Source organism: Perca fluviatilis, chromosome 8 (assembly GCF_010015445.1).
Source record: "Perca fluviatilis chromosome 8, GENO_Pfluv_1.0, whole genome shotgun sequence".
Classification (NCBI taxonomy): domain Eukaryota; kingdom Metazoa; phylum Chordata; class Actinopteri; order Perciformes; family Percidae; genus Perca; species Perca fluviatilis.
This window is the reverse complement of record NC_053119.1, coordinates 27,685,629-27,701,849: the sequence shown is the minus strand read 5'-3', so window position 1 is coordinate 27,701,849 and position 16,221 is coordinate 27,685,629. Positions and strand designations below refer to the sequence as shown.

At 42.6% G+C, this 16,221-nt stretch overlaps 1 protein-coding gene across 4 annotated transcripts in view; it reads right to left on the bottom strand.

Annotated features, from left to right (window-relative positions):
- srgap1a (SLIT-ROBO Rho GTPase activating protein 1a) overlaps window positions 1-16,221 on the bottom strand; it is a 101,061-nt gene that overhangs the window by 83,392 nt on the left and 1,448 nt on the right. The gene's annotated exons all lie outside the window — the stretch shown is intronic.

Sequence of the window (16,221 nt, the reverse complement as noted above, 5' to 3'; positions counted from 1 at the left end):
TGGCTGGTCACAGGCCTGGGGATTGGGGGTTAAGGGTAAGAGTGGCAGGTTGGGGGTTAGAGTAATGCGGTGCATGGATGGGTGAGCTAAGATGGGTAAGCTGGGATTGAAGATTTAGGTTAGAGAATTCAGGACAGGTGGAGGATAGTGGTGGGGGCTTTGCCTAATAGCTGGGGGTTTAAGAAGAATTTCACATCCACAATCGTGGCAGTGAATCCTCTCGTGTACAAAGCCAAATCTGATTAACTGTTTGAATAGTAATATTATGGACAAATGGATAATATAACACAATATATTTTGTTTACTTAAAAAAAAATGCACTATAATTAGCCATGTCGATGTTGACATAAAAAAAAAAACTATATTTAAGCTGATTCAACAACACAGACATTTGTGGAGAGTCTTTTACTACGTCACAGAAAAACGCTGCAGAAATTTTGCCAAGAGCCAAACTTCAAAGCACAAGCATAATCTAAAATCAAAGAGATATAATTATGCTGATATGATACACTTACCATTTTCAACCAAATATGCACACATGCATTTTTAATGGCTGTTTAAGGGAGGTAAATGAATCATCAGAGCCCAAGAAAGAGGGACCATCTAAAGCCTACCATTATTATCATTTTATTATCATGCAAGTTTCAAACGTTCCCAGAACCCTGTGTTTCTTGAGCTGCAACTAACCACACTGACAGCTCAAAGCAAACTTTAAGAAAACAGAAATTGAATGCTGTACTGGAGGATTTGAGTTTTTTTTTGCTCTGTCTGATGCAACAACATCTATAAAGGCCAAAGCCAGACTGCAAGGGCATAATAATGAGGCTGCCTTGATCGAGACAGCTCCCTGCAGTGCAGTCGAGTTTGGTGGTTTAGACCGAGGCACGGATAAATATTTGCTCAACATTCCTCTTCTCAAACCTTAAGATCGACCTTAAGAGATCCTCACCTGACAAAGGAGCGGGAGCAGAAACAGGCAGGATAATTACATGCTCATGTCAGATTGAGGGCTGCACCCTCAGACACACAAGCAGCTGAGCAAATTTCTCAAGAGGAACTTTCAGTTGTACCAACATTTGATGATGAAGGTTTAGATTGTTCCCTGTGCACTAGGAGCGGCTGAATTCATGTCCAAATACATATATCTCTCAGCCCCTATTGGATGGATTGTCATGACATTTTGTGCAAACATTTTTGTTTTCTCAACAAATACTGGATAGCACTAGGGCTGTTGGAACAAATACCAAAATTCGAATATAATTCGAATAGTAAAAAAAATCAATACTATTTGAATGCTGAAATTACTATTCGAATGTGACTTTTTTTCATAAATATCTGGGCAAACATTGGCTAATCCCCCTCTTCTCGCCTTGGCCTACCGGCATGTGTCACTCATATCACGTCTTATGAACAATAAGCTAACGTTGCGTACCGTACGTTAGTACAACATTACGGAGCTAACGTTACGTACCGAGTTAACTTAGTACAAGGGGGAGTGACAGGCTGGAAATCATAACAAAGGACGGGAAATAGTTTTAACATGACTTTAAATTTGACATCCACCGAGCCAAAGTGCTTATGTTAACATTAGTTAGCTCGTTCTTGTTTTCTAACTGCATCAGAGTTAGCTTTTGGCATTTTTCCATTACATGGTACCTGCTCGACTCGCCTCGACTCTACTCGCCTCGGCGCACTGTGCGTCCCTTTTCCATTGCAGATTTTAGTACCGCCTCAGCGTGGCAGGTCGTCATAGCGACTGCCATGGGCGGGGCTTGGTAGCGTTGCATTTCCCCCCCGACTCATTTCCTGGTTCTCCTTCTCCGTAAACAACATGAAATCAACAAGATAGTTAACTTTTACTCCTCCAGATTTCCCACCGTGGTCAGAAAGAACAGGGCAGACACTTTGTTTCTCTCACATATATATGACTCTAGAGTCACTACTCGCTGCGGAGCTAATCGCCGTCACTCTCTCACTTCTCCCTCGCTCACCAGCTACACACACACACACACACACACACACACACACACACACACACACACACACACGGCGACTCGACACACACCAGCGCACAAGTATAAACATCAGGCCACTTGTATGCTACGGAGAAAGCTCTGCGTGGAGCCTCCGGCAGCAAAAAAACACCGCTGGCTAAACTATTTAAAAATGCCGTCTCTCGCTAGCAATGCAGTGATCAGTGACGATTCTTTCCGACCAGTCAGCAGCCTGCAGGGTTTCACGTCACTTTTCGGCTCACCTCAGCTCGCTTGGAACCTCGACTGAGGAGGTACTAAAAAAAGTACCTGTTAGCAGGTACCAGGTACTTTTTTTCGTAATGGAAAACCAAAAAAGGCGAGTACAGTCGAGGCGAGGCGAGTAGGTACCATGTAATGGAAAAGCGCCATTTGACTATATATATATATATATTACCTTCTTATAGCTGTATTCTCAGTAACATGACAATCTGCAAGAAACAGGTTGCTTTTAAATCACTAAAATAGTGGCAACAGCAAGGTTTGGCTTTGTTATTACTGCATTTAGCATCGTTTGTTACTTATCTAGTTTATGACAAATCGTTTCGGCTGTACTTTCTAACATGATGTCGTGCTAACCAAATACCGTTAGCCTTTACAACAATGCCACTTCACTACACTTGTTAGATAATGTTTCATTACAGAGTTCTCTGTTGATCTGTGTTTGTCGCTGTGTGCTCGTTGTGGAAAATGAATGTAAACAAAGTTGGGTGCAGGTCCCCTCATGGCCAGGCTGATGTTAGAAGTCACTCTAGTGGACAGAACGTGTAACAACAACCACATGCTTATAGTATATAGTGGCACTGACAATGCATAAGCCTGAGTAGTGTAGTACATATTATTTAACAGGCTGCAATTGAGCATTACATATTTGAATATTTAAAAAATATATCAAATGGAATTCAAATGGTATTATTGAGGAAGATCGACAGCTCTAGATAGCACCATCATCAGGTCAAAGCTTTATTTTCTACGACCAAATACCTGCAAAACTAATGACAACAGCTGTACTCCATGTTTAGTAGGGCTGGGATGATATGCTTATGTCCCGATACAATTCTTTCACGATGCATGGGTACCGATTCGATTTGTATAGCAATTTTTATTATTATAATATATTTATTGCAATTCAATAGTGTTGTGTATTGCGATTTTCTTTTACTTCTTTAACAAAAACAAAAGTTGAATTATACACTTCTAGAGACAATATATCATTTTCAACTTTTCTAAGAAGAATGCACATGTCAGTCATACAGTCTGACATTTATTTTATTTGTAAAGTACCTAACATGGATTTTCTGCATTTTCTGCTTTCGCTCTGTTTTGCTGGAAACGGATATGATATAGTCTATGATACGGTACCGCCAGAGGTGAATCATTGGTAAAAAAATAAATAGATACAAAATCAATTCTAGGGAAAAGAATCGATTTTAAAAATCGCTGCAAAAAAAAATCAAGATACATATGATTTTCGATTTTTTTCCCCCACCCCTTATTAGCAAATGTTAGCATGCTATAACGCTAAACATTCTACCTGCTAAACATCAGCTTATTTACATGACACTGTATGAAGACATGTTTGCACACTAAAAATTTGTATTTAGCTCAAAGCAGCGGCATGCCTAAATACAGCCCCACAGAGCAGCTAGCATTGCTGTACTCTTAATCTTATTTGACTTACTTGCTACGTTGTGGATGTAAAACAGTGGTGGCAAACTGAATGGATGAATGAACAATGCTGCTATTCAACCATGTTTCTGTGTGCTATATGTTTGAGCTTTGCTTTTCCTTTGTTTCTAAGCTAAGCCATTGTCATCGTTTCTAAAACTGCTTGGACCATGGTAAATGATCAAATCTCCAAAATAACACCAAAATACTATTATAAGCTGTGCTGTGCCCAGCATTGCTGAAAAAGACATAAGGCCTAGTTCAAATAACATCCTGATCTTTCCCCTTACTCAGGTTTCAGACTGAGCTCCCTCACCACGTCCCGCACCGCAGCCTGAGGCCCAATCAGTCCCCTTGTCACACTCCCAGTCACCGCCGGCACGGATTGATTTCTCACAAAGCATCTACAGTGGAAGCCCAGCCGTGGAACCCCCTTCCTCACAGGGCACCAGAGGCCAGCGCAGGCTAACATGAGCAGCTCCAACACACACACACACACACACACACACACACACACACACACACACACACACACACACACACACACATATATAGGAAGAATGAGGAGGCTTCACAAAGACCTCATTTCCAGATAATTATAGTGGAAGCCAATATGGAGGAAGTGACAGAGAGTTAGGTGCTGTTATCTCCTCCGACCTACCCTCAGGGAGGCTTTAACTGCCAATCCTCTCCCAATTTTCTAAGTACTGACTCTGAGAGCAGGCTCTCGGTCTGGCTCTCAGGCACTGAAAAATATTTCCGTCAGAATATCTCTAGCTGATATATCTGAAACTTTTGTCATCATCCCTGTGTGAACACAAACTTGACAAGACTGGACAGGTGAAATCCAATGCCAGTTTTGCCTACGGGGGGGCAACGCCACACAGATCCACCTAATGCTTTACCGCATGAGATCTGAGCCGAGCGCGGCCAGAGAATGTGACCGACCTAAGGGCAGCTGCTCAGAGTGCGAGAGCGAGGGACAAAGAGGGAGGAAAAAGAAAAGAACAGACAGATCAGCTTTCACTGCTCTTTGTTTCTCTACACTATAGACAGCAAGACTGGGGCTTTCTCTTTTCTGTCCCCCACAGAGCCAGGAGATAGAGGCCATACTTTCGTGAGTGTGTGTGTGCGTGTGTGTGTGAGAGAGACCACAGCCTAGTCATGCATGTGCCACACACCCAGCCAGGTTGCCATGCATCACACCCCTGTGACACGCCATTAACCAGGACAAATCACAGTGCCCCAGGGGAGACGGTAGCTTCCTCCACAGTGCCTGATTAAAAAGTAAGATACATGAGGCATGCCCACAGTGTCTGTGTCCATGCTGGGCAGCTGACCGAGCATATGCGTGCGCACACAAACACACATATACAGAAACAAACTGTGGGGACATTTTTTAACTGTTCTTAACAATCGTATTCCCCCTGCTATAATGGTGCTTCAGCAATTTCTGTCATCCTGCTCCAAGAGCAAATCATAATCTATAATTGAGGAGATTAAAAAGTGTCCTGCCTACTATTTTCTTCATGACCAATTGTGTCACGTAGGCTTTGCTCTACTTAGGGTTATGAGACAAGGGGCAGACCAGGACAGTGTCAGGCTCGTTCTATTTCCGGATCAGTCTGATCTAAAAAACTAACTTTGCTTTGCAGCTCATGCCACTCCTATTAAGCTATGATAAAATGGGCTGACAGGAGTCTGCAGGGACTTCTTCCAGAGAGCAATGTGCGCCACTTCATCTTAACCTAAAAACATCTACCAGAAAAAGAAATCAGATTTCCAAGAACTGAGTTGCGGCTACCTGCGATGCTACAGTGCTCTGCCAGGCCAGTTCCTTCAGGATTTTGTCATAGACATCATTAAATCAATTAGTAGATGGAAATGTGGTAATGGCCGCTTTATGCTAAAGATTAGTCTCTCAATATACTGTGGAAAAACACTAATGGTCACCGTGGGAAGCAATAGAAACTCAGGAACTTTACCCAATTTTCGAGCAGAGTAACCAGAGACTAAATTAGTTTTTGGTCGCGGCTGGTATCAAAACTAGAATGGGGGGCGGACTTATGATGATTGACGTAAAAAAAAATAACTGCGTTACAGTATGTTGTCAGATTCCTGAGGGAGCGGTGATCTAGAGAGCTAGCCAACTTCATTTGCGGATGGACTCTCTCTCTCTCACAGGTACATACTCAAGCATCCGCTCATTACATTCATCCAAACATCAGAGTTGTGCCACAGTTAACACAAAGAACAGCATTTTTTTATGTTATCAGACTAATTTGCCAAATGTTAACGGTTCTGAAGACGTGGTCGAAACACAAACAGGAATGCACAAAAGAGGATTATGGTGCGTTCTTTTTGTCTTGTAATCGCGACTAGCAGCTCGAGCATGACGTCACATCCGTGTCGAAAAACGAATAATCGCGGGTTGTTGCGTTCTTTTTGTCACACAATACTACTAGTCGGAGAAAAGATGGATTTTTGTAACATTTTTAGTAACATTTAGGATTCTATTCACCCAGTTATTGACATATTACACACATATATTTCACAGTTTGATACAGAAAATTATGCGTTTGGCATTAACGGCGATTGCCGCGTTTCCGTCTACTCGTGCTTTCGCTGTTAACTGCTGCTAAACCTGCCGCTTATACCAAAAAATTACTGGCCACTGTCAAAATAAACGCGCGGTATTTAACTCCTAATAAGACTGTAGGTACATGCCTATAGAGGTATCACTGTACAGGTATTGCGTGTATGACTTCTTCATTTGGTTACAACAAAGACAAAAGTGCTTAAAATTGTAGAAAACCACAATGTTTACTACGTGTGATGCACGACATAGCCATCTTTGAAAGTGAGCTCGGGGTCCTCTGAGTTCAGACGACTTGACGAATCGTAAATACGACATCGGGGGCGTTCTTTTTGCAACTTCCGGGTCGTAACTCCGGAAAACGACTCGTAAAACGACTTCGGTGGACAAAAAGAACGCACCATTAGGTCTTGTTGAGTTTCTGTGGCTCCATATTTCCTGGAAAAATTTGGTTTAAAAAAGAAAGGAAAAGAGCTATAACTTCCAGGAACAGGTTTACCAGCTAACGGTTACTTTGCAGTTGAGTTGCACATAACAGTATAAATCTCTAACTGAAAAAACATGGGATTAAATACCGTTTTTCCGGACTATAAGTCGCACTTTTTTTCCTACTTTGGCTGGTCCTGCGACTTATAGTCAGGTGCGACTTATATATCAAAATATATATAATTGAACATGTTTTTAAATGTTAATTCATACTGAAAACATTACCGTCTACAGCCGCGAGAGGGCGCTCTAGGCTTGTGACAACTAGAATGCTGCTGCTAAAGACAACTGAAAAAGAAAAGAGATTACAAACTGCAGGTAGTAAAATATGCAGCCCGAAAACGGTAATCGAGCAGAAGAAAGAAAGTTTAAAATGAGGGAGAAACTTGTGAGGGACTGGCGAAAAGGTGAGTCTTACTGCAATGAAGAAAACAAAGAAAGCTAATCGGCTAATCGCGGGCTGAAAGCAAGATGGCCAGAGCTGGAGGAAGGAGTCGGGAGGGGCTCGTCAACTGTGCAGTTACGTCTCCACGCCTTTTAATACATCCATGCTCCACGCCCTGGTAGCTAGTTGTTCTGTGAGCTATTGTATAGTTCAATAACTGTTAATGTGTTACGTTAACATACCGGACACCTACCGTATTCAGCCTGTCGTTCTGTGTGCTGTTGTGTAGTTGACATATGGATTTATTTATTCTAAATAAATGCGACTTATAGTCCGGTGCGACTTCTATATGTTTTTTTCCTCTTCATGACGCATTTTTTGACTGATGCGACTTATACTCCGGAGCGACTTATAGTCCGGAAAATACGGTACTCATTGATAATTGGTTTGAATGGCCAACGGGCATCCATGATCCCTGCTGTCAGCACGACAGGCACACCATTAAGTTGAACAGAGTTGGCAGAGCTGTGGTCTGAGGATTCAGGTTAAGGAGCATAGGTCAGTGGTTTGGTGACCAGAGGGTCAAGTTGTCCAGGGCTGCCAGCAGGGGGTCGGTGACAGGAAAGAGACAAAGGGCAGGACAGGCAGAAACTAAATACCAGATAAGTTGCATGTTAGTAGCTTTTTACTTCTCAAGTTCTAAAATGAATTAGTCTGCCGCGTGTGTGTGTGTGTGTGTGTGTGTGTGTGTGTGTGTGTGTGTGTCTGTGTGTGCGCCCGCATGTGTGTGCTAGAAACAGTTAATGACTCAGTTGGATTCGTTTCTTTCATCGGACTGTATACAATGGGCAAAAAGAAGATACAAAGAAAGCTATTTCATCTATTGCGTAATAACCGCATGACATGAGGTCTCATGACAATAAAATGATTGTGTTATTTATAGAAACGGCTGACCGACGTTGCATAGCAGCTCGGAGAGTTCTCGGGGAATGTAAAAGCTTCACAAATGCTTCAAAAGATTACGAAAACTATAAATAGTTAGCACATCTTTATCACTCAGCCTTAGTTTATTGTACTGTTTAATACGAGCTATCGGCCAAGGAGAAACTCTTTGAAGCCCAGAAGCTGAGCGAGTGAGAAGGGACGTAACGCAGCCAAAGGAAGACTGAGACTTTCTCCATGCATCACCACTGGCAGTGGGACATAATGAGCAGTGGAGCAACATGGCTGACAGATCCTTATCCATAAATGGCTCTTTTTTTTTTTTTTTTTTATACATTTCCAAGCACCCCACATATCCGTGGCTGGAACCGCAGCTGTGGCTACAGTTTCCATATCGGGGGGAGAGTGGAGGAGAGTTCGGGCCAGAGCTCACAAGACCTGCCTTGGGCTTGCTCAGACACCAGCCATGGCTGCGCACTCGGCTTGGGCCTCCTCCTGCTGCAACCCACAATGAGCCTTCATTGTTAAGACCATGGGAAACTCTTCTCAACTCCTCTCAGCGCTACTAAAAACAGACCGAGTGCATTGAGGGAACCAGAGATAGAGGGGGAAGTTACCACATGAAAACGGTGTAGACATTTTGGGACGTCCGCAGCAGCGAGACTGTATTATATTTTCAAATAAAAGACAGGGTTGCCTTCCTTGCTTTAAGCTATAATCAATCAGGCTTACAGACACAAAAAGGGATGGAGCCTTAAGATGACATTTCATTGACCGCTTCGTTTTATAACACAATTCCCCCTCCCTCAAACTTCTCCCTAACATGGCAGTCGTGCCTCAAGGGGTGGTCTCTGGTTATTGACAGGAAGGCAGCCAGCACAAAACCTGCTTGCCTTGGGTCATAAGGTCAAGGCAGAAGAGAGGGAAAAGGGGAGGGGGAGGGGGGAGGGGACCGGGAGGAGTCGCACGATCAGTAAATTAAACGTCTGTTCGTCAGTGTTAACGGTGGATGGGAAAGAGAGTTTACGAATGAGGGCGGAGAGAGGAATTGTTTTGGAGAAACATTGTGTGAAACTTTACACTTTCCTCTCCTTTATTATTACACTCCAAAGAATCTTTGAGGTTGTTTTTTTTTGTACGTGTGTTATTACTGAGGTCAGAAATTACTGACTTTATAGCTGCATTTAAAAGTGATGAAATTTGCAACAAGTTGTGATAGTGTTTAAAATTGAAAGAAGCTTGTTGGGGGAGTTATACACTGCCTGGACTTTAAGCTCGCCTCAGAAGACAACCTCTAGGAAGATAGAAGTCCCAGAGGATAAAAAGTAATCGGTAAAGAAGTTGGATTGTTGAAATCAGGACAGGGATTGATTTGGTCTGCCTTGCGGTCATAACTTTGGCTCAGAATTGTATTATTTATGCAGAAAATAACATGGATTGGAAATTGAAATTGAAGGAGCATTCTTCCAATGTGAACATGTGTTGCAGAAAGACTGGGGAGTTGGCCAAAATTGCACACTTTTAGATACTGCATGTATCGATACACATTTACTATACTTACTTAAGCATACAGTGGGAATGACATAACAACATGCATTTTTTTTTCACAGCAAGTCGCCAAAGGAATTAGGCTTTTCTTTGTCAGGTGCAGGAAATAGGACAAGCCATCTGATGAACACAGACAAGGCTTGACTTGTCAGCACAATAAAAGCTGCTTAGTTGTCATTCCTGACAAACATTTCATTGTTTTGGATTGCATTATTTCAGGAAAGCTGGAAAGCCCGCACGCTGAGGGCAGAAAATGTAGAGAGATATGCAGGCACAAGTGAAGGCCCAGGATCAGATAAGGTGAATACAGCACTTTAGTTGTTATTAGAGACTGGACGTCTTTTAGTTTTTACGTATGGCATTTCTTATCACTTTTGGTTTTGGATTGTTTATGTCTCACTGCTCTAATGAAGTCAAAATATTACAGAAAACCTTGTCTCATTTTGGACAAAAAGGTGGGGTAAAGGCGAAATGTTCTCAGTGTGTTTAATTTAATCATTACTTTTTTCCCACCACTGCTAGCCATGCAGCTATTTCTTCAAATCCAAAACTCTGTAACTCAAGATTATGCTGTACACACGCCATTAGTAACTCAAAGGAAAGCCAAGTAAGCCAGTTGTTAATCTAGTTGTGTTTACTACAACTTCAACCTTAATGTGAGTAGGATAACCTGATTACAGTGTTAGCATGCCTGTTGCAATCATCAGAGAAGTGCCTTACTTGGGTCATAATCAAATTAGTGGAGTGGATGTAAAAGCAGTGTGACATTCACTTATGACACTCCTCTCTGAGCACATCAGTAGTTGATCTGATGATTTAATGACTCACTACTTTACATCACATATTTAAGCTCTTTACAAAGTATGACAGCTTATTGAGAGTTTGAGGGAAAAAGTATTCACCTATCCATAAACGCAAAGTAAATGTAACCGGGAGCAGTCCCATATACAGTAGAGTTGAGATAAGAACTTGAGCATAGTGAAGCTTTGACAGCGGGAGTGGATAGAGGACTTGGTAAACCTCAGCTTCAGGTCGCCCGGATAGCTCAGTTGGTAGAGCGGGCGCCCATATATAGAGGTTTACTCCTCGACGCAGCGGGTTGGGGTTTGACTCCGACCCGCGGCTCTTTGCTGCATGTCATTCCCCCTCTCTCTCCCCTTTCATTTCTTCAGCTGTCCTGTCAATAAAGGCCTAAAAATGCCCCCAAAAAAGAAGAAGAAAAAACTCAGTTCCAAGAAGGTTAATGAGACTGGGACACCTGAGCCAAGCACCACGGCACAGCGTGTGAACAGATTGTCGTCAGTCAAAGCTTTGACACAGAAAAGAGGAAGCCAAAGTGGTAAATGTCACATTGGGCTGGGCGATATGGAGAAAATCAAATATCACGATATTTTTGACCAAATACCTCGATATCGATACCGCAACGATATTGCAGTGTTGACTGTCGGTGCTTTCACAAAATATTTACACAATGAGATTTTTGATAAATAATCATCAGTAATGTGGATATCATGACTAAGTGGGTAAAGGCAAATAATAGAACAGTTACAACAGTCTGGTAAGTTCATAAAATGACATCACTTTACTGTAATGCAGCCTTTAAAACCAGGAAAAGGCAACACTTATGCCATATAACGATATTACAATATCCCAAATCTAAGACGATATCAATTCTCATATCACGATATCGATATAATATCGATATACTGCCCAGACCTATGTTTAAGTGAATGCAGGGAATAAGAAAACTGGTGAGAGACTTCACTTATAGCATGTATGTGCTCATCTTAAAAACCTTTCGCCCCTGCTAAAAACATTAACGGCTTTCGGCAGATGAATGGGCTGAACACACTCAGAAGCAGATTAAAAACAAGTCAACCAAGTCAGAGCTTATGACCTCCGCCTTCACTTACTCCTCCACTGACCTCATACCGTCCCTTCCCATCCCCCAATCTCCTTCCCCTTAATCCAGCCCTATATACTGGGTGGCAGACAGCAGCATGGCCTGATGGTCAAACTGTGTCTGTCTGCCCTTCCTGTCTGTCCATCTGCTGGGCCCCAGCAGTGGTTCAAAGGAATTAAACTTGTCCAGTAGGCTGCCAAAACCTCCCAAAATCCCCCTTCAACCCTGTCATTTATTTCACTCCCCCTCCCCTCATATTTAATTCTACAGTTTTACTGTCTAAACACGGGTCAATTCCATTAACACCATGTACCTCCTATTAGCTAATGCAGTGAGCTACACACTGAATCTCATCCAGCTCATTACCAGGCACTTCAGTCCCACACAGGGATTCTTCTCTATGGTCCAACACCACCTACAGAGACGGGTGGGGAGACTAGCAGCAGAATATGGCATGCGCAGCAACTTTGTCAAAAGAACGGTTCTCGGTCTCTGTATGCTTCACTCACAGGTAGAACAGCCTCAGTCTGTGACGCTCCAGCGGTTTCGATTTGATCCTTTCTGGGAAGAAATTGAATTAATCAGTGTGGGTTACAAGTGGAGAGTTTCCCCCCCCCCTTTTTTTTTTTTTTTTTTTTTTTTAGGGGGGGGGGGGGGGGGGTCTAATTTTTTTTTTTTTTTTTTTTTGATTTTTTTTTTTATGAAAAGCACAGCAGGGAAAGTGAAGCCTTGCCTGTGCTCAGAGTTTATTAAAACTGCAAAAAGAAGGGTGAGTGGCCACAGATGGTAATGTCAATAACCATTCACCCGCCCATGCAAATGCACGCTCTCATGCACAAACACACACCAATGTCACACCCCATGCCATACCACCGGGTGAGAACGCACTACACACACACACAACACACACAGAGTTACAGAAGGAGGGTCAGTAACAGATGGTAAGTGTGTGAATGGATGTGTGAGGTTGTGGAGAAGTGCGCCAGGGGCATAAGGATCATTCCATTAGTCTTGCAACCTCTAACCTCCATCAACACCTCTGAGAAGCTGTTAAGACGCAGTCTCTCAATCCACATCCAAACTAAGCGCGTATCTTTTGCTACGTTTACGCCTGTTGTCCACACTACTACAGCGTTTCTCCGGCGAGCTCCTAAAAACTGAGACATTTGGAAACGCTGCTGACCCAGTTTTAATTTGAAAACTCTGAGGTTGCGTTGTAGTCTGGGCGGGCAGAAACGGAGATCTTTGGAAAACGATGGCGCAGACACATATACGTTGACTCCGTGACTGGGTCTTATCAGTCACAACGTGTCCGTCCCTGATTGGTCACACCTAGGGCTGGGCAATATTTTCATATTCTATGGCTATTGTGATATCAGACTAGATAGATGTTGTCTTACATTTTGGATATCGTAATATGGCTTAACTTTTGTCTTTACCTGGTTTCAAAGGCTGCATTACAGTAAAGTAGCGTAATCTTCTGAACTTACCAGACTATTCTAGCTGTTCTATTATTTGCCTTTTACCACTTGGCCACATACAGTACCAGTCAAAGGTTTTGAACACACTGTGTCCAAAATGTTTGACTGGTACTGTATATTTAATCCACATAGATATCTACATTATTGATGATTATTTATCTAAAATCGAATTGTGAAGATATGTTGTTGAAGCACCAATTGTCAACCCTACAACAATGTCGCAATACCAACATCAAGGTATTTGATCAAGAATATCGTGATATCTGATTTTCTCCATATCGCCCAGCCCTAGTCACACCCCTATCACATGACCCTAATGAATTATAGCTGTTGTATAATGCCACTACCTACGTGCACAGGAAGCTATTATTATTGTAAAGTTATTATTCAAGCGATTTGCGACAACTGCCGTGTCCAGTGGAGTTTTGCATCCCGGCTGAGGAAATTACTGTTTAAAAACGATATAATCTTCTTTATCAGGTTCCTCAATGATGATAAATGATGTCTATAATTTGAGAGTCATCAATGTTGTATTAGACTCAGTAGTGGTATTTCCTTGCTGCCAGAGAGGTGGATGCAATTCTGTGACTCTGCATGATCCAGATGTCACATATGTGTGACATCTGGATTGTGTAATGGACAGTGATCAACAGATACATGTATGCTCATCCTCTGCCACGCAATTGGATGTGACCTGAACTCCCACTGTTAATAATGTAAATAAACTAAGGACTTTTAACCACAAGACAAATCCTTTTAATTTGAAAGATAACTAAGACCACCCCACCCCCGAGCAGTTTCCTGCCTTTAATCCCCATGCATACAAACATGGGCAGACCACTTTCTTTGAGTATGCAGAGGGGCAGGGCTCTGATTTCAAACAGCAGTGAAGGCAGGTCAAAGGGGGGCAGCCTTTATGATGATCTGGGAGAGGACCCCCTGACAGAGGCTCAAGGGGTCCTGCCATGCGCGCAGTCAGCCCTCCCCCGGTGCCACAAGCAGCAAGCCACAACCTGACATGAAACCAAACCTTTTGCCCAAGAGAAAACACGGCAAGGCTGCTATGCCCTGATCCACCAGAGGCCCACAGAGAATACCAATGTACCCACAACCTCCCTTTAGTCTGCATTAAATGACTTAAATTGACTGCAACCGATGTGCTCCATAAAGCACAAACAAATTCCACTGTCTTAACCCAATCTTCTTAACGTTTTTGTTTTTCCAAAACAAGCCGAGTCTTGATGTAGATGCTGATTTTAGCAATCAGCAAAAATTAAATCCCAATGCTCCAGAGCTTTTTCAATTAAATAAGAATTTCCTTGAATTGCCAGAATGCCATGCATTTTCATTTCATCTGTGGGAGTTTAAAAAAAAGCTGTTTGGAGGTACTTAAGAAGTGAATGTCAGCTGAATGACAAGTCTGGCTTGAGAACAGTTGTGTGAGCCATCGTAGGGAGGCTTTCAGACACACAGTCACCATAGAAAACTACATTAAATACCTAATCTACTTCCTTGAATAACAACGCCACTCCAAACAGTGATGCTGCCATGACTTTGAAATGATGATTCTCAAAAGAAAAGGGGAATTGTTGGTGTAAATCTGCATAGCTGCTGAATAACTGGATGACGGCAGACGACCACAGTGTTATTTGTCGAAACTGGGACAGAGGGCTTCAGACTATAGATCAAAGAGTGGTCATGTAAGACGAGCCAAAACTGGCAGCCAGATATTTGTTGAAATATTGTGAGAATTAAAAACAAATATTCAAACTGTGAGACAGAAAGGATGCAGGCCAAAGGATCAAACATGAGCTCCGGCTGTTTTCCGCGCTGCCTGTTGTTCTACTTCTTGAGTAATCAATGTCAGTTCGCCAGAATCTGCCTCTAGCTATCACAGCTACACTGCAGATGTGATCCCACTCATTATCACTGCAAACTCTTAACTCATAAAACGCTTTGCAGCTGCGAAAAATCAGGAGCCGCTCTAAAACAGAATACTTAATGTTGACTGAATGCATTTTCTTCAACTGCTAACTACTCTAATCCTGACAAGCCTGGCAGCTATTTTTCCAGAGCAAAAACAACAACAAGCTTGACAACAACCACAAACATATAGGTTTTGTAGAGATGATACAGCATGTTTGACTATGCATGAAAATGTGTAACATAAATGTATCTCCATGGCTAACTGCAGTGAGTCGAGTTCATATAAAGACAGAACGGATGATCCTAATACACCCTCAAAACTGTCTTTGTCCAAAAACTTTATTTAATGATGATGATTAAATAAAGCAACTCTCAAATGAAATACACACATAAAGCTATTTGCAATGCAAAAAGAACAAAGTGCAGTACATTTTGCAAAAAAAGACACCACCTGTGAGGATAAAAAAAATAACCTCACCGGAATATTTACAATGAATGACAAGACTCAGTGCGTTACCCTCAGAATTGAATTCTGCATCTTCAACAAAACAATAAACCGTAACGCTGATTTACTGAGGCTCCGGTGGTCCCATCTAGCAACGGCTAATTCTCAGCAGCGTCAGGTTGTTGTTGTTGTTGTTACCCCGCTGGGTTGTGCATGACAATCGGGAGGCTTCGTCATCTCTTGTTTAGCATCCCCTATGACTGTGCATCATCCTCTATTATAGGCGGAAAGCCCTTAGTCATCCTCACAGGGAGAAAAAAAGGGTGCTGAAACATTCCTTGCAAATGAGAGCTTGTGCTCAACCACTTGCAATCTTGTAATTCCTAAGGTCTTGGTCCCTTCTCTTCACTAGCCCCCCCGACCCCCGCTAACCTTCCCCCCTTTCTCTGGATTTAAGGTTATATATGGGGACATGAATAGGTGGTATTTCAGCATGCTAACCTAACAGCGCTGAAGAACAGAGCTGGTTGGCTGGAGGCCAAATCCCCATGGTTACCCTGGAGCAGCAACTGCCTCTTTCCTGTGCTGGTCTATCTGGGAATAACCTAACTCTGCTCTGCATGCATGGGGGTGTAGGGTGGGGTGGGAGGGGGTTTGAAGGAGACAGGATACAAGATAAGTTTGGGTGGCATCATTATGGCATCTTGCAGACCTCTAAACCACACACACTAAATCAGGGCAAATAGCGGTTGTATGCTTATAGGAGTGAGGCTTTTGACATTCAGGGGGAAACAGAGAGGGCCAGAGA